The sequence below is a fragment of the Rhinopithecus roxellana genome, chromosome 4 (genome assembly GCF_007565055.1).
Source record: "Rhinopithecus roxellana isolate Shanxi Qingling chromosome 4, ASM756505v1, whole genome shotgun sequence".
Taxonomy (NCBI): Eukaryota; Metazoa; Chordata; class Mammalia; order Primates; family Cercopithecidae; genus Rhinopithecus; species Rhinopithecus roxellana.
Window position 1 is genome coordinate 120,571,842 of NC_044552.1, and position 20,658 is coordinate 120,592,499.

Sequence of the window (20,658 nt, forward strand, 5' to 3'; positions counted from 1 at the left end):
TGAGATATTTATATCATTCTTATGTTGGCATTTTTTAAATGTTAAATTCTTAGTTGCAGTTCAACTTGTATTTTTATTTCTTGTCATCACCCTGCCCACTTTCTAGTAGAGGTGTTAATGAGCAGGGAAACAGCGGGAAGACAGATGGAAGGAGACGCAAAGAACATAGATAGCATGCACAATGCATCACAGAGCAAAATATAATTTGATTTTTATTCCAAACTATCATAATTTGTATTTGCAACATGGGAACTTTATTCTCTTTTAGACTAACTGGCTTTCTAATAGATTTGGCTCACTGCAAGTACTATTTAAATATTGATTAGGCAAACTTTCATCATTGTTATTATAATTATAGCACTCATAAATGTCACTGAGAAATAGAATAAGCATATGCCTTTTTCCACATGGGCAAAACCATTAAATAATCCTGAAACATATATATAGAATTTTATACTATACACAAAATACAGCAGTATAAGAAGTTCGCCAAATAATGGTTATCCACTTTCTCAGTAGTGGTAAACCTCCACTCAGATGTGGTAAATGTCCTCCCTGCCCCATCATCAGCCACTGCCCTCTCCTTGCCCCACAGTCAGACCCACTTCATTCTTACCTTTCACCCATGCTTTGGTGCAGTTCCCAGGTCCCTACCTTAAACACTGGAGATGAATTACCTCCAAACCATCAGTGTGGGGCTCAGCATAATTTCACTCTTCTAGGTAGTCTTAGACTTTAGTCCTGATATCTAGATTTTTTTCTTATTCCCGAGCCTCAATTCCCACCTTGCTTCCCATGCCAGACACCTACATTGCTATCTTCTTTCTGTGTATGACTGAGTCCCTGTCTTGGAAATCTGCCTACTGCCTTCTCTTCCCCAGGACCTTCCTTCCCTTAAAACCCACCTTGGTGGCTAAGACCCTATTTCATGCTTGCCCACTTTCCTAAAGCTAATTGCTTGCTGTATTAGTCTGTTCTCACACTGCTAATAAAGACATACCCAAGACTGGGTAATTTATAAAGAAAAGAGGTTTAACTGACTCACAGTTGCACATGGCTGGGGAGGCCTCACAATCATGGTGGAAGGGCAAGGGATGTGTTACATGGCAGCAGGCAAGAGACAGCGTGTGCAGGGGAACTTCCCCTTATAAAACCATCAGGTCTTATGAGACTTATTCACTATCATGAGAACAACACAGGAAAGACCCATTCCCATTATTCAATTACCTCCCACCAGGTCCCTTGCACAACACATGAGAACTGTGGGAGCTACAATTCAAGATGAGATTTGAGTGGGGATACAGCCAAACCATATTATTTGCCAAGAAAAAATATGATATGCCTCTGAAATTCTACACCACAGACCTAATTTCTTTAGTTATCCTATTCAGCATCCTGACAAATATTAGAAAATAGCTTTCCCTGGTACTAATATAAAGAGGTATTCTCCTGACCAGTGTCCTTTCTGGCCCTGCAACCAGTTCCCAGTGGCTATTGGAATTCTCACATATGCTGCTAAGATGCAGGGGAAGAACTGGGGAAGACATATTTGGGATTCCTGATACGCCACTTAGATGCATATTAACAGGGACACAATGGTATTAAATATCGTTACATGGCATTGACATAGCACCATTCCTCCTATTCTGAATCATAAATACATAAGTATGGAATTTGTAATAAGGCTCAAGAACCTAACCAACATTTTTTTTTTTTTTTTTTTTTTTTTTTTTTTTTTTTTTTTTTGAGACGGAGTCTCACTCTGTCGCCCAGGCTGGAGTGCAGTGGCCAGATCTCAGCTCACAGCTCACTGCAAGCTCCACCTCCGGGGTTTACGCCATTCTCCTGCCTCAGCCTCCCGAGTAGCTGGGACTACAGGCGCCCGCCACCTTGCCAGGCTAGTTTTTTGTATTTTTTTAGTAGAAACGGGGTTTCATCCGTGTTAGCCAGGCTGGTCTCGATCTCCTGACCTCGTGATCCGCCCGTCTCGGCCTCCCAAAGTGCTGGGATTACAGGCTTGAGCCACCGCGCCCGGCCCCTAACCAACATTTAAGGTATTGTGTTAGTGAAGTATCACTTTGAGTTCCAAATAACCAATTCAAAACTAACTTTAAGACACTTCCCAATTCTGCTTCATAGGGAGCCAAAATTATTTTAGAAGTGATAGCCGTGTGTATGTATTCTTGAAAAAAAAAAGTAATTAAACATTACAAAGGAAAGCAGTAGTCCCGATGTAGGCAGATATGAAATGGCTAATTTGATTTTGCCTTTTTAAATTAAAGCAAATTATCTTATAGACCGTGTTAGTCTCAATTGTCCCATTAGGGCACCAAACCAAATCAAAGGTTTCTAAGTAGTGAGAAAAAGGAAGAAAATTCTGGTTTAGCTTTCAGTCATCAAGATGGCATATCTCCACTAACAGTCATGAATGGTACTCAGTAATATTTATTATCTCTATTTCACAAATGAAGAAAACTGAGAATAAACTAGAAATATCTGAACCAGGAACAAAACAATCACAAAGTCAGTGCAGTATTTTATCCGTCAGTAGAGAGTAAAGCATTAAAAGAAACAATTCAATCAAATTTGAAATGTAAAAATCAAATTATGATAGTACTAAAAGAAACCTTAAGAGGATTCTCAATAACTCTAGGAGTGGGAAGACTTTCTAAGAATGATGCATACCCAGAAACTATAAGAGAAAAAATCTGATAAATGTGACCACAGAAAAATATTTTTTAAAATTACTGCATGGAAAAAGAAAAAACCACTAAAAAGTCAAAAAACAAATGGAAAAAACACATTGGAAAAAATACATGCCACTCACATGCTAGATGAAGAGCTAATTTCTTTTAAAAAGAAATAGATTTAGCGGTACAAGGGCAGTTTTCTTGTACAGATGTATTGCATAGGGTGATATCTAGGGTTTTAGCATATCCATCACCCAAATAGCATACATTGTACCCAGTAGACAGTATTTTATCCCCACCTTTCAGAGTCTCCAATGTCTATTATTCCACTGTCTGTCCATGTATACCCATTCCTTAGAAGAGCTAATTTCTTTAATCCTGAAGAATTCCCACTAATCAGTAAGGAAAATAAAAACCCACCAACTCAATATAAAGGTGGGTAAAGACGAAGTACAAATAGTTCGTAGTAAAGCAAATGCAGATGATTTTAAGCACATAAAAGGAGGCCCAACCTCATACATAAGGGTAATAAAAATTAAAACTACAACTGCAGACCATTTTGTGCCTACAGAATTGGCAAATATCAAAAAGTGGGTAATCTATTGTATTGCCAAGGGTTTGAAGAAACAGGCATTCATACTGTAGTGCGAGCAAAATGGTAAGCCCTTTTGGGGAGAAATTTGTCAGTATCTGTCAATGTTACAAATGGACAAGAATTCTACTCCTGTGTGAGAAATGATGAATGTGCAGAGATAGTCATTGCAGCTTTGTCCATAGTAACAGGAGACTGGAAACAACTTAAGGTCGTCTGTCTATAGATGACTGCTTAAATAAATATAATGCAGTACTAGGCAGACATTTAAAAAAAATAAAGCAGGTCTATATATGCTATTGTAGAAGTCCTTGAAGATATATTGTCCATTAAAAAAAAAGCCAAGAATAAAACAATGCATATAGTATTTTATCTGTGGGAAAGAAAAAATATGTGTACCTACATGTACAGCAGAGGCTGTACATGGAAGGCTACATGAGAAATCAGTAAATCTAATTGCATTCAAAGAATCAGAAAAAAAGAAAAGGAGGGAGCATTATTTTTGAATCAGAAACTTTTATATCTTTTAAATTTTGTGCCATGTGTATATATTAACCATTCTAAAAATAGGATAAAATCTGTTCAGCTATTATTGAGCAGAGGTACCCAAATTACACAGGACACACAATTTGTTGCTATTATGCTGTGGCTCAGAATAAATGGATAAATGGAGTAACATCTTTGATAAGTTTTTGCCAACAAGCTCTTTTCCTACTTGATTGTGATAATTTCTGAATGCTGGGATTTTATTACAGATGAGACTGCTGTTTGCAGAATGAGATATTATCCAATATTCTGTCTCAGCCCGTGTCTACACCTGTGAAGTTCACCTATATGTATTGTGGTAGTTTTTAAAATGTCCATAAATACTTTGATACCATTTCTTCAAGAGGTTCAGCTTAAATCCTCTCACTCTGAGTGTGGGCTGGACTTAATGACTTGCTTCTAATGAATAAAATATAGTAGAAATGACAGTATGTCACTTCCAAGACTAGGTCATAAAAACATTGCACCTTCTGTCTTAGTGTCTCTGTTGGGTCTTTCACTCTGAGGGAAGCCAGTTCCATGCCATGAGGAAAGTTCTACGTGGAGAGGAACTGAAGCCTCCCACCAATAGCCCTATAAGTGCGCCATCTTGGAAGCGTAGCCTGCAGCCTCAGCTGAGCCTTCAAATGATAGTAGTCCCAGATGACATCTTGGCTGCAACTCCATAGGGCTCCCTGAGCCAGAACCAAACTAGCTAAGCCATTTTCAGATTCCTGACTCTCAGAAATTGTGTGAGATAATACATACTTGCTGTTCTAAGCTGTGAAGTTTTAGTTTAGTGTATAGTTTAGTTTTGTGTATAATTAATTATACAGTAATGGATAGCTAATATACACATCTCCCACCTTTTCTTTACCACCCACCCACTCCCCAGAGAACAGATGCCTCTTGAAGCTCACTACACAGGCACTGCTTGTTCTTCTATTTGGTCCATCTCCAGGGACAATGAGCTCAGGTAGCCTCTACAGCAATAAGTCGGGGAAGAAGAAGAGGTCAACAAAGGTGGTAGAATTGCTACAGGTGGAACAGGAAGAAAATGAGAGAAAAAGCATGTCAGTACACCCGTTACACATTTCTCAAATTACTAAATAACTCTAAATACTAAATAACCTGCTGACTTGAACATATCTAGTTGGTTTCTTTCAGGATGCTTTTCACCATTTACTTCCCCACTTCCCCAATTTCATTTCATCTTCCTCTCAACCCAGGTGGTACACACTCTGGCTTTTAGATAAGAGCTGGAAATGTGGGAGGATTCAGTGCTTATATAACATCGCAGCATCAATGAAGAAACAAGACGCTAGCATAACTAGCTATTTCCTAAAACTGCATCCTTTTTATAAATGTGCAAATTCTGTTTCAGTAAATTCCATCATATACATCCTGGGGCCCACAGTCAACAGAGCACGTAACATTCAACACTTTACCTTATATGGCCTTCATTTTCTCTCTCTCTCTCTCTCTCTCTCTCTCTCTCTCTCTCTCTCTCTCTCTCTCTCTCTCTCTCTCTCTCTGTCTCTCTCCTGAATTCACTCACCACCCCCACAATTCCCCATGATTTGGTAATATTACTTCTGAAACTTCTTTTTCTCTCACTGGAATTACATTGTTAAAGATTAAGAAAGTCTTTGGCAAAAAAAAGAGAAAAAAATAAGGCAATAGGTCAATGGAGAAGCATAGAGAGCCCAGAAATAGACCCACCTAAATACCATCAACTGAGCTCACCTCTCACTCTTGTCTGCGCCTTCCCTAACTGACAGTGGTTGGCACATAAAAGGTGTTCAACATGCGTTTAGCGAAGGACTAAATGAATGGATGGATGGATGGGTAGTGATATGGTTTGGCTGTGTGTCCCCACCCAAGTCTCCTCTTGAATTGTACTCCCATAATTCCCACGTGTTGTGGGAGGGACCTGGTGGGAGATAACTGAGTCATGGGGGCAGTTTCCTCCATGCTGTTCTCATGGTTGTGAATAAGTCTCACAAGATCAGATAGGTTTATCAGGGGTTTTTGCTTTAGCTTCTTCCTCATTTTTCTCTTGTTGCTGTCATGTAAGAAGTGCCTTTTGGGGCTGGGCACTCTTGTGTATGTCTGTAATCCCAACGCTTTGGGAGGTCGAGGTGGGCGGATCGCCTGAGGTCAGAAGTTCAAGACCAGCCTGGCCAACATGGTGAAACCCCGTCTCTATTAAAAATATAAAAATTAGCCAGGCATGGAGACAGGCTCCTGTAATCCCAGCTACTTGGGAGACTGAGGCAAGGGAATTGCTTGAACCCAGGAGGCGGGGATTGCAGTGAGCCGAGATCGTGCCACTGCACTCCAGCCTGGGCAACTTCATCCCCCCAAAAAAAAAAGGTGCCTTTTGCCTCCTGCCATGATTCTGAGGCCTCCTGAACCATGTGGAACTATAAGTTCAATTAAACCTCTTTTTGTCCCCAGTTTCGGGTATGTCTTTATCAGCAGCGTGAAAATGAACTAATATAGATGAACAGACGAATGGTGAGGAATAAGAATTTGTCAGGGCTTCACACAGTGCTAGACACAATGCTAGATTCCGTGTTAATACTTTTTACACACACATTCTCAGCAAGAAGATATGGAAATGAGTCTGAGAGAGGTACAGTAACGTGCTGAAGTGCACACATTAGTAAGCAGTAGATTTGGAATGATTTAAACCTGGATCTGCAAAGCCCATCTTTCCATGTCAGCATGCTTTTTAAAAATTATACTGTATATAAAAATAATATATTTAATGGGACATTTTAAAACAGAAATATCCTGAGAACTATTTAGGGAGCTACCACACCTTAAAGGAAATGGTTTGTGCTTAAATACCTTTGCTTTGTATCTATACTCACCAGTAACCTACTGAACTACAATGTGGCCTCCTGAAAAACTTACCTGTTAGGATATTATACCTGGAAATAATTGTTATCTAGTTTTATCTCTCACTACAAATTCGTGTGAGCCTTGTAGCCAAGCATACACAGATCACTAGTTTTTAAATCAGAATTGCTTACCACAGACTGATTGTCTATAAGGTCATAAACCCTGAACTGTGAACAGGATGAGGCTGCAAGGAGAAAGCATTGCCTGGTCTCCAAGCCTGCAGAACTAAGGTTTGTGCTCAGGATCTACAGCAGTGGTCTAAGAAGGAAGCCAGTGGGCATCTTTCTCTTTCAGATGCAAAAGTCTTTTAGCAGGGACAAGCTGGAGGGCCATGAAGCAGTGGTCAACTGCACTACAATTTACTTCTGAGATGACAAAGGACACAAAGTACAAACAAGGCAAGGTTGGAGACCTCAGGGAGAGGCATTGAGTGACCCCAGTGTTGTTGGGCGCCTGAACTAGGTCGTATAACGTCTTTGCTTGGAAGCCCTCAATCAAGCAGGATTTCTGAGGCCTACAACTGTAATTTCAAACCACAAAAGGAAGCAGAACCTTCTCAAACTTTTATTTTGCTGAGGAAGTGGATGATTTAAATAAGTCTGCTTGACACATGCCTATCTGATTTCCCAATTCCCTTAGGTTTCTTGCAAGTCAGCCATAAAAGCTATTCCCCACTTGTTCTGACAGGATTTATGCATTCTACATCTGGTATTCAGCAAGCATATTTTTCTTCCTTTTTCATTGAACTTCTGCCCATACACACATACAGGGTCTCATTTTAATAGCGGGATTATTCCCTGTGTATTTAAATACACAGGAAACAGGAAATCATCTAAAAGAACACAGTGATCTCATGGTTATATCACTTTTCCCCACAAGCCCATTTGGAATCAGGGACAAAGACAAGATTCTGGAGCTTATAGCTTAGAGTTACTCAACCTGAGAGACAGATTGACCTTAAGTTCCCTCTACTGGTTCTTAACATAGTACAAATTAAGAAAACGAAATAGTACATTTATTCCAAGAGACAGGAGGGAAAAGGATTTTTTCCCAAATAAACCTCTATTCAGATTTTAGAAACTGTAAGAAGATTCTCTCATACAGTTGCTGACTGAGGGAACTGTCAGGGGGTCTAGGGAAAGTCTCTGCCTGGGTAGCAAGGGAAGGTTCCTAGGCAGTTTAAACATTGTGCACAGGTGGTCAAAGGTTCTTTCAAAGATGTGTGCAGAATGCAGAAACCTTAGCTCTGCAGGCTTGGGGACCAGTCAATACTTTCTCCCCACAGCCTCATCCTGTCCACAATTCACACGGGGTTTATGGCCTTGTAGACAATCAGTCTGTGTTAAGCAATCCTGATTTAAAAATTAGTAATGGTGTATGCTTGGCTACAAGGCCCACACTAACTTGTAGTGCTCATTCAAATATTGAGCACCATATTTCTTGACCAAGTTCCATTTAATAATCACCAAAACCATATGAGATTGGTATTATTAGCCCCAATTACAGATGTGGAAATGAGTTTGAGCTCTTAAGCACTCAATGCACTACAAGGAAGAGCATTTCTCCCAGTTAGAAATTCTCTCCAAAGGAGTCAGTTTCTTAGGATGCTCTCATTCTACAGCCCAGGAGAAAGGCTTGAAAATACACTCTTCTTATAGGACACTGCAAACAAAACTTTGCAGGCTCCATCACAGAACCCTACCAGAAGGGACCAAAGGTGCTCAAAGCCATGGCTCTGAGACATGGAAGATCCCAAAGTTCTTTCTTCATCAAAGAAGAAAAAGAAATTTGGTTCTGGGTACTCTAATATATTCTATTACTTTAAACATTGGCATCTCTTTTTGATACATATGTCAACTCTCTGCTAACCTGGATGTTCGATTAATCTGAATATGTTATTCCTCAATCATGTCAGAGAATAAAACATTTGTGAAAGCAGGATGCCCTCATTCTGCTGAACCAATGACTACTCCCAACTCTTTAGGAATTCCAAGTTTTCCTTCACTCTTGGTTAGCATCACACATTTTGCTAGTGCTTATCCCACTTTCTTTTCTGTGAGTGTTCTCCTTTCCCACTCATCCAAACCCATCACAGTCCAAACCTGGTTCAGATCTTCCCCAAAGGCTCCATTATTGGCCACACATGTCTTTTAACTTCTTAAACATGCCCTCTCATCAGCCTATAGCATTGGAACTAGATTATTTTGCACCTATGCTGAAAATTTTGTAATTAATCTTGTCATTTTTTCCTATGGCATTCTTATTCTCCCTCACCTCCTGAAATGCTTTGCAGAGTGAAACAGCTATGTTGTGGGATCTTGAAGGTGCATGCACTTATGCTTATGTAGGCCAGTGGTGTGCTGGAATTGTGCTGGAACTGGCTTGTACCTGGTTGGAGAGCTAATTGTGGGCAGAGTGCTGAATGTCTCTCGCCAACTCCATTTTCAATGACATCACGTTGGTAGCTTGAATGTGGTCATTGTGGGAACATTTATATCATGGAAATTAGCAAATACTACAAGGCAGGGCTTTGTTTTCCTCCTCTGGAGAACTAGTTTACCACCACTGTGTCCTTGCTACTCAAAGTGTGGTTCACAGACCAGCAGCATGTACATCACTTGATACCTTACCAGAAATACGAAGTCCAGCATCTCACTTACAGCCTCCCAAATCAGATTTTTGCATTCTAACAATAGCCTGGGATGATTTTTATACTAAGATGTGAGAAGCAAGAAGCTTTTAAAAACCTCCTGCAATCTAGAATTGATTCATTTTAGGCTGTGCTCAGTGACTTTGTTACATTGATTGAAATCCACAATGTGAAACTGTTTCAATTGTCAAGGCTGCTTGCCAAAGGACTGAGATATATTTGTCCTATTTACATACTAATTACCATAAAATTCTGATTAATTTGTTTTTAAAAGTTTCAAGTGGGACAATGTCCAATAGCTGGAAGAAATCTGTATTTTTAATATAAAATTAAGGACATACCAAACTAACAAGGGAAATCAAAGGGATTTTTAGGCACATAAAGATTTGGAGTGGAGAATATTTTCTTCTTTCTACATATCATCTTGATGGACTTGTGGTAGCTAACATATTTACAAATCAAAGACATTTGAAAACCATGGGCTAATATCGAGAAAGCAGCTGTAGCATCTCTGTAGTAATTGCTTCTCCAGTGCAGTCAGTTGTAGCAGAATGAAAAATCCACCGAAGTTTTATTTCTTTTTTTAAAAATAAAATTCTGGGTAAAACATGGAGAGTAAGTTCAGAAGTGCAAATGAAACTTGCAATACCAAATTACAATCTGTCGTCATATAAATTTATGGAAAGCTGGGTCAGTTGAATATTTGTAGGAAAAAAAAAAAGCTAGATTATTAACAGAACATCATCCTGAGGGTGGGACTGTTTTGAGTTCAAATCCCAGCTCTGCCACTTACTAGCTGTGTGATCCTAGGACACTTTCTCTGTACCTTGATTCTTTACCTGCAAAATGGAAGAGTAAGAATATCACCTATCTAATCACATCTAGTAGTTTTAACAGCCACATCGCTGGTCACCTGTGGTTAACACTCTGGAGCCAGAGTGCCTCATTTGAATCTTGGCCCAAACACTAAGTATGTAACATTTGGAAATGTTCTCATCTGTAAGATGTTAGAGTAAATAATTCAATCTACATGCAGAACTTACAAGAGCCCCTGGCCCAAAGTATAAGTGCTCTGTAAGTACATCACCAAAGACTTCTATTAAATTTTTTTTTTAGGTTTTTTATAGTATCTATCTGCCATTATATAAATTAGCTTGGGTCAGAGCTGGTCTGTAGCTCTGTAATACCAACTGAAGAAAATGCAGATTCATGAATGTCTTAGGTAAATATCAAGAGCACTACAGCCTAAGGCAATGGTTCACAGTGTCTTCTGAGGAGCTTTAAAGAACACTGATAACTGGGTCCCACCCCCAGAGACTGATGCAATTAGGCATCAGGCATCTAAAATGCTCCCCAGGTGATGCTGTTGTGTACCCAGGATTGAGGAAAAGCTGATCAAGGGACATGAATAAGCATGTGTGTAAACCAATGAAGAAACAAGAAGTGCAGTAATTGGGAGAAGCAAATTGACAAGCTGTAATGACCTGGATATAGCTGTTGCCTTTTTTGTTTCTAGCATTGGTCTACTAGGTCTATAGGTCTGTTATCTTAAAGATGGATGGCATGCCTATCCCAGGCTGATCAAACTGGGGAGATGAGATATGTCTACCACCCACTGCTTAGACTCATCAAGGACTAATTTGACTAGGAAGTCAATTAAACATCTACAGTGAGTACTATCTCTTTCCAGGAAGAATACCTACTTGGGAAAAGAAGTCAACATTAAAAAAACAAACAACAACAACAGAAACTGCTCAACAAACCTATGAAATCAGGAAAAGTCCCAAGAGCAGAAGGAGAAGTATAATATTGAAGGAGTAATAAACTAGATTCTAGACTATATAATGATGGTTCTCACTCTATGCCACATGTTAGTATCACCTGGCAAGGGCCACACTGCAGACCAAGTAAATTAGAATACTTGTGTCTTGCTTTTCAAAAATTTCTCAAATGACTCCAAAGGGCAGCCAAATTTGAAAACTGATGAGATTATTTTTCCCACAATGATACCAAATTCCTCTATTTAATGTTTCAGTTCACTTGATAACGCATTTACACTAAAAGTACCTGATTGATGTAGAAAATGTGCTAACATGCCTTAATTCCTTCCCAATGTCTGCAAGTTTTATTTTTGATAAAGATTCTTCTTGATCATTAGAATATAATTAATTATTGAATTTATATAATTAACTAGTCATAATGGAAGTACTTTAAATACCAGAGTTGTGGAAAGTATTAGATCATGCATGATTTTTAAAAGACAGGAGGAGTTATTTATTTGATGTTAGTTTGCGTTTGCAGCACATATCTTACGGAGAAAAAATAAACAAAGTCACAAAGTTTTATGACTCCTTTTATGACATCATATTGCAACTGTAAATTATCAATGAATTGGTATGGACAATTAGCTGTGTAGATTGTCACCTAATTACAATGGAAATGTTTTTTCCTTTGAAGAATTGGTGGAGAAAAGAGAGTTTCTGCATCTCTCTCTAGTTTATTACCAAGTGCAGTGAATTGCAAATAGTAAATACTCAGTAATGCTTTTAGAACTAAATTGCCTTAAAACTTTGCCTTCTCAAAACTAAAACAACAACAACAAAACAGGTCTACAGTGTAAAGAGCTGGGTTTTTCCTCTTGAATATATTATAAATGTTACACACTCACATTATTTGGGTGATGCCAAGAATGTACATTTGGATTCAAGTTTTAGAGCATTCCATATTGTCCACAAGAGAGAACTTCCTTCTCTCAACTTCAATATTGGTGATTAAACTGTTACAAAATATTGAAATTACAGTTGACTCTTGAATAAGATAGGTCTGAACTGCACAGGTCTACTTATTCAGAGACTTTTTCCAAACAAAAGCAGATCAAAAACACTGCATATACATATATATATACGCATATATACATATGTGTGTATAGAGATATATATACATATATGTGTGTGTATGTATATATAGATACACGTATATACATACACACACATACACATTTGACTTTTCATATACCTGGATTCTATAGTCCCAATAGCAGGACTTAAGTATACATTGATTTGGGTACATGTGGGTGGTCCTGGAACCAATCCTCTGTGGATATCAAGGGACCACTGTACAGCCTTCTAAAAGTTACCCCCTCTACTACCTGCTCCTCTCTTTGTTGCTTCTAGTCTTCCACTCCTGATTCGTTGATTCAAGAGAATTCAGGCGAGTGTTGGTGGAATCACAGGAGCCAAAGCAGTGACTTCCCATTCTCAGGTCCTCAACACTCTTGACTGTGTAGCCATATTTGCTGAGAATAAAAGTTATTGGGATTCCTCTTGTCACTGTAATTATTGCCCTTTTGAACACTTGCCTTGGTGACTTTATCTGCTTTCTCCTCTCATTTTCTGAAATTGCATAAATTGGTATAAATTATCTTACATGTATGCGCAAGGATAATTTATTTTTTCCCATTTTTATTTTCCCCATTTTTAGTTACGTGGAACTAAATAAACACCACCAAAATGCAAACAAACAGCACCTATTGATTTAGAGCTTGCCAGAGCAAGGAAGTCAGTCACCATCACCTGTATTTGACAAAGGCTCAAAGACAGATGAGAATGGGAATGCTTTACAGTATAAAAAAAAAAAAAAAAAAAAAAGGAAAGTTTCAGGGAAGCTGGAAGTGTACTAACTAGAAGTGGGGCATCCTAAGTGATTGTTTAAAGAAGGGTAACATATTTGGCTTTCTCTCCTTGGTCCTGAGTTGGAAGCAGAAGCCAAAAAAAAAAAAAAAAAGGAAAGCTGGCAGTCATCGACCAAGTCCTGACCACTCTCGGCTAAAGGCTACAGAAGTGGGGTTTTGCTTCCTGGGCTGGTGGTCACAGACATTATGGGTCAGAGTTGTGTTGTCATAGGTACTCTGGTCATTGTTCATTTGCATTTTCAGTCTCTCACTTAGAATTAGGAAATTCAGACAGAAAACTTCTTAAACCTGATTGGGAATTTGAGGCAAAATGACTACCTTTAGCTACTTGTGTTTTTGTGAAAATAAATAGATAGAAATTATAAATAGGAATGTTATTTCTCATTTTCCTTTCTTCTTATCCAACCATGTCTTTTGCATGAATTTGTCTGGCATTAGCAAAGAGCAACTAAATAAAATGCCTTTGTGGACACGGATCTTTAGCCTTAAATAATTATATAATAAATATACTTCATTTATACTATATTTATTATATTTATTCTGTTATAATTATATTTTATAATATAGACTACATATAATAAACATATGTATTTAGTAAAGTGTATTGGATCAAGCTCACCCAAGCCAATTAATTTCAGAATCTTGGGAAGGGAAGAAAGAGTAGATTGGGAAAACTTAGAAATCTGTACTTTTATAAGCTCCTCAAGGTGAGTCTAGTTTAGTAAAAGGTTGGAACCTTTGCTATAGTTTAATGTCTTGCTTATTTTATGTCTAAGAGTTTGAATGAAGCACTTTGGCACCAAGATTATTGATTTTTCCATCAACATGGAGTATTTTTATTCATAAGAATGAGAAAGTCTCTTCATTTTAAAAGTAAATATTGGAAAGGCCTAAATTTTACATTTGGAGTAGAATCATAAGTAACAGCAATAGAAATTTGGAAGGAAGCTTAAAACAGTAATCAGTTTGTCCTCGACTACCCCATCTTGAGGAATACAGGTGAAAAATATTGGAAGGACCTCTAGTGAAGTTTTTAAAACCTTTCCCAGTAATACATTCTTCAGTGAAGAGAATTTAATTTTAAAAGGTTTATTTCTATCCACCTTATTTACTTATTTTCTTACCCAAAATTTTCCCAAGTTTAAAACATTGTTTCAAACAAACATAAAATCTAATATCTAGGCACTTATTGAAAATGGGGAAAAATATTGATTTTATCTTTCCCTTAAACAAGTCTGTTCTAAATAATAAAATACAAGCTTTTTAGAAGTGATGGTTTCCAAACTTCATTCTTTTTCTTTTGCTTGTCAAGATTTAAGTATACAACGCTCTCTCTTAAAAAAAAAAATGCAAACAGGGGCTCCAGGCACATAAGATCATTTGCAGTGTGCAACTAAATAGTCAACAATAGGTGCCAGGCTTCCAAGAAGATGAGTTGGGTCAGAGTGTGGACTGAGAAAGTGTAAAAATATACAGATGTGATGAACCAGCTAGTGGTGGGTTTTGGAGTCACTAGCTTTATTTTTACATTTAATCCATATTAGATTGTCAACTTTCAGAGTGGCCAGTATCCAACTTTTTATATGTAGGATTAGTGGTGATAAGTGAGTGTCCAGAAAAAGAGGCTTAGAGGAAATTTATAATCAAACCATGACACAATAGGAAGTGATTGAGTTTAGACAACAACAAGGTGGCGATAAGTTAACCAACACTGCCATATTTGCTTCTTATCTCAATAAAACATAAATTCCCCAGGAGAACTCGCGACAAATACATATACATATATATATATACACGCATATATATACATACACACATACACACACTTTAGAAGACATATACATATATATTTGTCTTCTGAAGACATATAGGTTTCTAGATATATATATTCATGTTTCTATTTTAGAAGACATATTTATAGACATATATATTTAGAAGATGTATATAGATATATAAACAAACATATATATCTATATATAAACATATATATAAGCATATATATAATGTGTCTTCTAAAGTAGAAACATGAATAGAAAGGAGGCCTAAAGACAACAAAAGCCAAAACTGACAAATGGTATCTAATTAAACTAAAGAGCTTCTGCACAGCAAAAGAAACTATCACTAGAGTGAACAGGCAACCTACAGAATGGGAGAAAATGTTTGCAATCTATCCATCTGACAAAGGGCTAATATCCAGAATCTACAAATAACTTAAAAAAAATTTACAAGAAAAAAAAACAACTTCATCAAAAAGTAGGCAAAGAATATGAACAGACACTTCTCAAAAGAAGACATACATATGAAAAAAAGCTCATAATCACTGGTCATTAGAGAAATGCAAATCAAAACTACAATGAGATACCATCTCATGCCAGTTAGAATGGTGATCATTAAAAAGTCAGGAAACAACAGATGCTGGAGAGGATGTGGAGAAACAGGAATGCTTTTACACTGTTGGTGGGAGTGTAAATTAGTTCAACCATTGTGGAAGAGAGTGTGGTGATTCCTCAGGGATCTAGAACTAGAAATACCATTTGATCCAGCAATCCCATTACTGGGTATATACCCAAAGGATTACAAATCCTTCTGCTATAAAGACACATGCACACGTATGTTTACTGTGGCATTGTTAACAATATCAAAGACTTGGAACCAACCCAAATGCCCATCAATGATAGACTGGATAAAGAAAATGTGGCACATATACATCATGGAATACTATGCAGCCATAAAAAAGGATGCATTCATGTCCTTTGCAGGGATATGGATGAAGCTGGAAACCATCATTCTCAGCAAACTAACACAGGAACAGATAACCAAACACCACATGTTCTTACTCATAACTGGGAGTTGAACAATGAGAACACATGGACACAGGGAAGGGAGCATCACACACCAGGGCCTGTCAGTGAGGTGGGGGGCTAGGGGAGGGATAGCATTAAGGGAAATACCTAATGTAGATGATGGGTTGATGGGTGCAGCAAACCACCATGGCACGTGTACGCCTATATAACAAACCTGCACGTTCTGCACAAGTATCTCAGAACTTAAAGTATAATTAAATAAAAAAAAAAACACACAAAAAAAGTGTATTAGCATATTAAAGGTTTTGAAGAAAATAAAGGAGGCCTACAGAAATTTCACAGTAGTTTAAGACTACTCTTTTGACTTTGGTAAATTATGTAATTCTTCTTTATCTCAGTTTTCCCCATCTGCAAAGGGAAAATAATAATAGCAACACCATAGGGTTATCTGGGTATTAGTCCATTTTCACAGGTTATAAAGAATACCTGAGACTGGGTAATTCAGGAAGGAAACATGCTTAATTGATTCACAGTTCTACATGGCTGGGGAGGCCTCAGGAAACTTACAATCATGGTGGAAGGGGAGGGAGAAGCAAGGCATGTCTTACAAGGTGGCAGGAGAGAGAGAGCACACGGGGGAAATTGTCACTTCTAAAACCATCAGATCTCGTAAGAACTCCCTCAATATCACAAGAACAGCATGGGGAAACGGCTCCCATAATCCAGTCACCTCCCACCAGGTCCCTCCCATAACATGTGGGGATTACAATTAAAGATGAGATTTGGGTGGACCCACAGAGCCAAATCCTATCAACATATTAGATAATTATAAGAACATAGCTTGACATAAGGCAATCATACAATAAATGTTAGCTATTATTTTTATTAATGTAATATCCATTCAATAGATATAAAAATCTGGCTGGAACTGAAAAAAAAATGCACTATGAGTTTTTACCAAGAAATTATGGGATTGGGGCAGAGAGCGGGAACGATAGGCCCAAAGTACTTGAATTTCAAGTTAGATGTCATTTACGTACACTTTTATGACTGGAAAGGATGTAACCTCACCTGAATTGTATTTTCTTTATAGACTCTGTGACTGTAAAAAGACACCCCTTAAATTTCTACCAAATTTAAGGACTCTTTAGAACGTATGTTTATTTTTAATTTGAAGGTGCCCTTGGATGTTCCCATGTTCACAGGCAAAGCTAAAGACTTTAAGAGTGTTAAGGATTGATTGGCTGGTTCAGTGTTGAAATGTAATTTGCATCCCATACCTTTCTAAACTCCCTATGAACTGGAACTCAGAAACATTTCCCCATGAAAGTAGCTCTCAGAAGTAGCTGTTTGTTTATTCATTTACTCAGGACCAAATACTAAGCAGACACCCACAAAAGTAGCTAATTTAGGAATCTCAGGAAACAAATTTTCTAAGGTTGCATCTGTCATATTAATTTTATACTGCTTGACATAAAATCTTTCAGTTTTCCTTCAGTAACCTAGGATCTTACATGAAATCTCTCTGGCCTTATAAATTCATGAATCCTGAATAAAATGAGTAAGCAACATGAAAAGGAAAACAAGATTTAAACAAAATCTTGTTTTCCTGGGTGCTTGGACCCTCTTAAATAAAATCTAAAACATTTTAAATTATTCTATCCTAGTATGTCTTTCTTTTCTGTTTTTCTCCCATTAGGAAGAATTTGTTGTGAGACAAGGTGAAGAAATTCAAGAAGCTTAAGAAATGACCCCGAATCAAATATTTTATAATTTCACAAGAAAACAAATAATAGCCATATAGTAATTATAACAGAAAATGATTAAGTATCAAATGGATGTCAAAGGAGTTCATACAAGAACGTTCCTAGGAGTTAATTTGGTCCCTGGAGGAAAAAAGCGCTATCTTCAGTGACTCCTCAAGTCCTGGAAGAATGAGTGAATTTGCAAAAGGCAGAGAGCATTTGGGAGAGTATTCAAAATGGAGAGAACGAGAGAAACAAGGACTACATATTCAGATAGTCAAGAAATAACAGGATAAGATGGAATTGAACACAATGTTTCCAGACATTCAGAAATATGGATTAAAAGTATTTTTTACATATTATATAGCAGAACACAAAAGCAAGAAAGGAAATCTCCAAATGCTAGAACATAGAGCCAACATGACAATGTATCTAGAACTAAGGCAGATTACAGGTCTTAAAGCCCGGGATTTTCATGGCTATTCAAGGCCAGAAGCTGACTAGGAAAATATGTTTATAGAAGAAATAGGAACTGGGCTTCCTGTGCAGAATCAGAACCCTAGAAAGTACTGCACTAACCTTGAAGGAACCAGATCATCTCTGCCTGCATACCCAAGATAACTGATGGAAATGAGCCAATAGCCCCACCCTGTGGGTAAAATAGGAGTCTTCTGGAGATATGAGAACCCCAAGACTGAACAACATGTGGGAGTGGGAACAGACTCAGAATTCCAGGCTGAAAAACTAACACAGAAAATAATTCAGAATCAGTGTGTCTTGAAGGTGCTGATAGGAACATCAGTGGAAACCACCCCAGGTGGTTATCTGGATCTCTAGAAAAGATACTTCCTTCTGAAGTAAACTCATAAGCAAAATAAAACAGAATTTTAAAAAATAGGACACTTAGCATCATGAAAGACAGCTTACAGGACATGAGGAACTAACAAGAATAGAAGAACATGAAAGAGAGCTGACAATAAGTATGTTTACAGTTTTTAAAATATAAAGGAAGAAATGGCATCTGTAAAATAAAAACAGCAAGTTATGAAACAGGCTCTTAAAAGTCAAGTATAAGTACAGTCATTAAATCTCTTTAGAAATTTAAGCAAATGGATTATACAAGACAAGTCATGCTTGAAGATGAGAGAGAAGATGGAACAGAACATCTCTGTGACATGGAGGACAAAAATAAAGGAATGGAGGATATAAAACAGAAGTTAGGAATCATAAATGCTCTAGTATCTGCCTCAGAGAAATTCCAAAGACATAAATAAACAAAGAGCAAATAAACAATATGCTAAGATATAATGGTGGAGACCTTTCCAGAAATCCGAAGGTATAAATCCTCTGATTGAAAACATTCACCAAAGGCCAAGAAGAATACATAGAAATATGAGGGGAAAAGGTTTAAATAAAGCAAAAAAAAAAAAAAAAACATGTGAAAGATTAGTGTGTAATGTGGTTGAAAAAGTCATTTGGGTCAGATTACAGAGGCTCTGGAAATCAGGCTAAGGAGTTTTGACTGTATCTTGTAGGAAGTGAACACCATGAACAAATGTGTAGTGGAGTTGCAGCAAAATAATGTAATGCTTTAGGACATTTAAAACAGGAATAATGTAGTGGTGTTTTCCATGAAAGAAAGAATTTTTATCCAAATTATTGTTTTATATGTTTATTATATTTCATATTTCATGTTTTATTTGTTTTAAATAGTCAAAAAGTATTTCCAAATATTCTGAAATGTTACTTTTAAGTATATTTACAAAGGCTATGAAATTCTAAAGGTGTTAAAAAACAAAAAAATCAAAAATAATATAGACAAAATCTTAAGGAGCCATTTAGTCTATATTCATAGACCAAAGCTTTTCAAATGAATCAAGCAGATAAAAATCTATTATTTTAATGATTTCCAGAAAGGAAGACATTCATTCATGTTCTTGTTTAACAACATGGTAGAGGGTCAAGTGCAGAGCCAAGATCTGAGGAGACAGAGCTGATGAGCCAGTTCCTTTCCTGAAGGCAATTGCTGATCATCCAGTAGGGAGATAAACTAAATATCAATGAATACAAAACTGTGGGCAATGTGCTGTCAGAGGGGTACACATTCTTCACGACAGGAGCCCCAGAGGAGGACTTCTAACTGAACTACCGGAAGCTGGGGAGTCTTCTAAGATGACATTATGCTGAAGCTGCAGCTGAGAAGCTGGATTTACTAAACTGAAGGCCTTCTACACCTTCAGGGCACTGCAGACACAAGTTGTTGTTTATGGCTGAGGCACAAGGAACAAAAGGGGACATCCTGAAAAAGGGGCTGGAGAAAGGTAAGTGAAGGCCAAATCATGAAGTGCTTTCTTGGGGCCATTCTTTAGAGTGTAACTTTCTGCAAACAGTGATAGGAAGTCAATAAATGCCCCACAAGCCAACATCAGATTCGGATCAGATTCGGATTTGTGTTCGAGAATGATCACTTTAGGAACCATGCAGAGGGCGGATGACAAAGACCAGAGGCAGCGAGACAGACCCCCGGGAAGGAAAAATACAACGATCCAAGCAGGAAATGATGAAAGTCTCAGCCTAAGGCTTTTTAACATTGGAGATGGAAAGGAAACTTTTTGTTTTTGTGGTGCAGAATTTTTTCTCCAATGAAATCTTATGTGAAACATTACAATATAAAACCAGTAACTGCAGAGCTGATGGAGGGAGAGGTGGAAGATGTGAGTCACTCTGCTCTGCACTGGCTCCTGGCATCCCTGAGACCCCTCTAAGAAACACATTTTGACAACCCCTGGATCAAAGAGACATATTTAAGATGTAGAATCAATGCTTCCACCCATTTTATTTAATAAACTCTTGTGGTGTCTGATAATCTGTAGTGTCAAACTGTTCTTCGCTATCTAAAGTAAATCTCTTCAAGAGTTCATAAGAAGGTTTGTCTTATTTCTTTGGATGTCAAATAAATATTGCACTTGATAAATCTCTCAGTGTGTCTCTAGCCTCTGCAAGCATACATCAAAACCCAGTTAATTATAGACTTGTGGAAGCTGACCTTCT

At 37.6% G+C, this 20,658-nt stretch overlaps 1 long non-coding RNA gene across 1 annotated transcript in view; it reads right to left on the reverse strand.

Moving 5' to 3' along the window:
• Positions 1–3,630: 3,630 nt before the first annotated feature.
• The window catches only part of LOC104675004, a 54,874-nt gene continuing 37,846 nt past the window's right edge, over positions 3,631–20,658 (reverse strand). Inside the window, exon 3 of the long non-coding RNA XR_749710.1 lies at positions 3,631–4,842. This is a non-coding gene — a long non-coding RNA (uncharacterized LOC104675004). The remainder of the gene's footprint in view (positions 4,843–20,658) is intronic.